Genomic DNA, 5220 nt, shown 5'->3' with positions numbered 1-5220 from the left:
TTAACAAATATATATATTTAGAAAATAATTACTGATATATTTTATAATACAACAATTTTTTAGGAATAACCACGTAATAAGTATAGTTTATTTTTAGTTTATACTAAAATGCAATCATATTATATAACATTTCCTTATTTCTTTTTTCGGTAAATATTTTTAATTTAGTAAATCAGTACAAATTATAGGTTTTTATTAAAAATGATTTTATCTGTTTTTCATTTTACTAAAACATAGATTATTATAATTTATGTACCAATATATTATATTATTAACATGGTATTATGCTGAGCATAAGTTATGTCAAAATACGGTTAACATCTTATAATCATTTTATTAAAAAATTATGTTATTACTTATTAGTTATAAACTTATTATTATCTTTAGATATATGCATATTTACATACCTACTGCTGAATTCCATGTTTTAAGTATGGTTATGATTAAATCATAATTATGTTTTGTTGATCGAATAAATAATTCAAAAATATACAAAAATATACATAATATAGTACTATGTAGTGAACACATGCGCATAAACACACATACCTATAATTAATTTATATAATATGCAAATTTTAGTTTAGTTAAACCACGAGTTTTAAAAAAAAATATATATGTAACAATTAATATTACCCTGAGCAGTATATCCCTTTAAATCGTTAAGCTACATATTATATCCAAGTAAGTACCAGAAAACATAGAAAATACCAAAACACTCCGATACGGCTATATTATATGATATTGTGTATTGTTCACTGCTGGTTCCTTGTAATGGAATACATTAGACGGTTTTGTTCATGATAATATACGCTTCAACGATCATATTATTGGCGTGCGCAGACATTGGTGGATATATTCAATGCTCATAATATTGCAAGTAGGTATTCACGTATAATTACGTTTAAACGATTAGACTTGTGTTCTATCGCAACTATTCGGCAGGGTCGAGGGAGCAACATTTATTTAAACACTACCGTGCTATTATATCATCAAAAGCATAATATATGTGTCAATTATCTAGATCACACACAATCGCTACCTATATATATATAGGCACGTAGCCGGGGGGAATGGATGGGCCGAGCTTCCCTTAAATTTACTTTGGCCCAAGGCCGCTCCCCCCAAAAATTAATATTCAAATTATTTTTTCGAAATATCAAAAACGTGATATGCTACATACGATACGAATCACATTAAAGAAAAAAAAATAATGATACAATACAAATTTACAGTTCTAAATAATGATTGGTACCTATATACACACTATACGAGTAACTCTAGTAAGTACTAAGTAGTGTATAGTCACTAATCAGTAGTCAATAGTTACACTCCTAAACCAAAGGCATATTATGTAAGATAAATTATAATATTTTATAACTGGTATATCTTTATTTGTTTCTAAATCAAACGTTAACATTTATGGTTTTATTATACGCACAGTAATAAATATACCTAAAACACTTTTATTATTGTTATTACTTAAATTATGTACCTAAGTCGGCATCTTAAATACCTACTGGCTAGTATAGCTACTATTATATAAATAAGGCCATGCAAAGAAATCACATTCCAAACATTCGGCTGAACAAAACTATAACACAGTAACTACACTTGTAGAATTGTTCAGGAGAGCCATTTTACGAAGTGTTCACAGGCCTAATCATATGATAAGCTCGCGCGGTTATTTGCTTGTAAATCGATGAATAATCATCGGAATCCAAAGAAAATAATATGGTTACATTCAGCGTAACTATATGTCAATGAGGATACGAAAAAGTCGATTTTGATAAGAACGTTGGTTACTGTGTTTTAGTTTTGGTCAGCCGCATTGTTTGATGTATTATTTTCATAAAAATATGTTATCATAGAAACATTTTCATAAATGTTCGAGTCATTGTCGTGTAGCAAAATGAAATTTCAGTTCGAGGCCGGTTCCAATAAAACACGTTGAAAACTTGGTTTCGGACGGAGTATAAAAATGTTTCTACACCAATGGTTCTGAACACAATTAAATTTGTTTGGAACATCCTTTATGCACAATATAATATTATAATCGTGTCACCTAAAATGAAAAAAAAAAGGTTCGCTGCAGAAAATAAGTCAATATCATTTTCCGAAGACTATCCCGTCCGCACGCTTTATGTCGACTTGAATGAACAAATTAGCATTATATCGATAAATCGTAGTTAATGTTTGGTAAATTCAAACAAATATGTAAATTAAATTCGTTGATCAATAAATCAAAAAAAAATAAAAATATGAATCAAATTAATTTTATTTCAAAAAAAAAAATGGTTCACTCGTTCACCGCAGAGAATAAGTCAAATACGTTCCCCGCAGACTATCCCGGCCACACGCTTAGTGTCGCCGAGGAAGAACAAATTAGTTATATCGATAAATCGTAATAAATGTTTTAGAAAATTCAAACGAATAAGTAAATTAGCTGATTAATTAATTAAAAAAATTAAAATATGAATATATTTAATTTTACTAAAAAAAAGGTTCACCGCAAAGAATTAGTCGACAACTTCCCCACAGTCTCTATCGTACGCACTGCGCACGCTTATTACGTCGTCGTGAATGAGTAAATTTATTTTGGTCGAAATTACATAGTTTTCCACTATTTTGTGTTATATTTTTCTATATTATAGTTGCAGTGGAGTAGCGATTGATGTGATCTACTAATATAGTAAGACGATGAGTTTGTTCATGAATATCGTTTGTTTCTCTCTGCGCCAGCCGTCATGACTTAAAGCAGAATTGCTAATAATATTATGATATCGTGGTACAATAAAAATGAGTGGATGAGCTAAAGGCGACCGTCAGAATTCCGTTAACAACAACAACGTCGTATGTCGCGTAGTGCGTGGGCTTGGTTATTATGATAACAACTGGTAACCAATATGATTTAAAAGTGAGCTGTAGTCAATTATTGGTATACTCGGTTGCAACTTGGTTATTACCTACATGGCTACATATACCAAAAAAGTAATGTCTAATCACAATACGATTTGATCGACATGAAACGACACACGACGTAGCTGTGAATCCGGCTTTAGCCACACGCCACTTACCGCAAACCACTCGAGTGACTATACCGGTTACCGTATACCACGCCTGCCACCGGATAAAAATTATTTCGATTTCGTACGTCACATCGCTCGCATCGTTTGATATCGATTTCACTATTTCAGGTACCCGGAGCCAGTGGCGTAGCCAGGATTTTTTTTTCGGGAGGTGCTGATCAACTTTTACACTTTTACACATTAAATACGTATACTAGCACAAATAGATAGCTGAAAAGTGTTAATACATATTGTACATTTTTAAATATTTTAAATACAATTTAAGACTTTTTGAGCTACTATCGTAGACCATTAAAATAATTTTTAACATTTCGGGGGGGGGGGCTGCAGCCCCCTCAGCCCCTCCCCTGGATACGCCACTGCCCGGAGCCCACACATATCATCGGCACAAGATGTTATGAAATTTACCTAATCTTAAGCAGAAAATAAAACATTATATTGAAAGTTATAACACATCGTTTACACTTGAATACTTGATAACATATTATAACAATATATTGTTTGAATTTTAACAGATAATGGAAATAAAAAAAGATTATAACTGTCCCCTAATAATATTTTAATAATCGCCTATAAGCTATTTGTAAATTTTCCATAAATGCAACTAAATTTATATCCTTATAACGTTTGATGCAGTTACAATAGTGTAAAATTGTTTATAGGTACCGAGATCTCGAATTTTATCATACAGATTTTTTTTGTCAAAATATTTTTGCATCAGTACCTCAAATTTGTGTTTTCAGCACTGTGTAATATGATGTAAAATAATAATTGTTATTTGATATTGTAATACAAATAATTATAAACATATTTTTTCTATAAATTTAATTGCATACAATTTCAAACTGTAGTAAGTTAAGTATTTTTATACTGTTTTGAGGTAGGTAAAATAGACTTTTAAGGAATAATTATTTACTTTGAATATTTTTAACTCATGAATATGTGTATCTAAATTTTAAACTATGTTAATGCTTTTCCCAAATTGTAAGACATTCATTTAGACATAAATAGTGGTTATATTATTTAAATTATATTATTATTCTAGTATAATAAAAAAATATATATACCTACAAATATACATTTAATAATATCTATAAAAAAGTAAAGTAGGTAGTGAAACGTTTCAAAAGTATAAACATCTAGGTGTATAAAAATATTTTAAAAAAAAATCATATAATAAATAAATTAATTGTTGTGTTATTAATATTTTATATCTGTTATAAAACTTAAAAATATTTTTGTATACGTTTCACTCTTACCATGCTTCTTATTATAATATTAAAGTAGTTGATAGTTACTATACATAATAAAATAAGTAAAATATGTTCAAAATTCGCACTTGTCACAATCATAATTTCAAGATATATTTTAATTAAATACGTAAAAAGTTTTATCTAGCAGACATTTTTACTATATTTAACTTTTGCTTTGAAATAATAAATTGTTAATTAAACAAAAACCGTTAAAATTGTTTCACTTTTTCTTTGTGCATATTGTAAGTTTTTTCTAAATTCAAAATTAATATAAAATTTTTATATTTGATGCTGAAAATTTAATCTTAGGAATAAAATATAAAATTAGTATAATAAGATGACTCTTAATGGTTTCTTTTATTTAATTAAGTTGATCTACTTAGGTTGTGATACTGAATTATCGTTGATCACCCCAAATAAAAATAATGTAGGTACCAACAATAAATAACGATTATATTTTGAATCGATCATTTTAAACATATTTTGGTTTAAGTCTTTAAGATATTCTGATTTTTATTATTTATTTATGCATATGACATTTTAGGCTTATCAACAATACAAGTAGTAACATTTATTAAAAAATAAAATAACTAGTAAAAAAAAAAAAAACTTGTAACATCAAAACAATAGTCAAATTATATTTAAAAAAAGATATTCTGATTATCGATATAGATAGTACCCAATCGATTGGTATTCATTACAGTATAATATTATATATATATTTTATTTAATATTCAAGAAAATAATGACTGTGGGGCCTATAAGTTAACAATTTGAAATAAAAATGTATATGGTAAATATCAGTCGTGTAAATAGATATTTAATGTAAGTACAATAAAGAAAAGCAATCGTTATAAATTGATTGGTTAATACAGTAA

This window comes from Acyrthosiphon pisum, chromosome A1 (assembly GCF_005508785.2).
Source record: "Acyrthosiphon pisum isolate AL4f chromosome A1, pea_aphid_22Mar2018_4r6ur, whole genome shotgun sequence".
Lineage (NCBI taxonomy): Eukaryota > Metazoa > Arthropoda > Insecta > Hemiptera > Aphididae > Acyrthosiphon > Acyrthosiphon pisum.
This window is presented reverse-complemented; position numbering follows the sequence as displayed.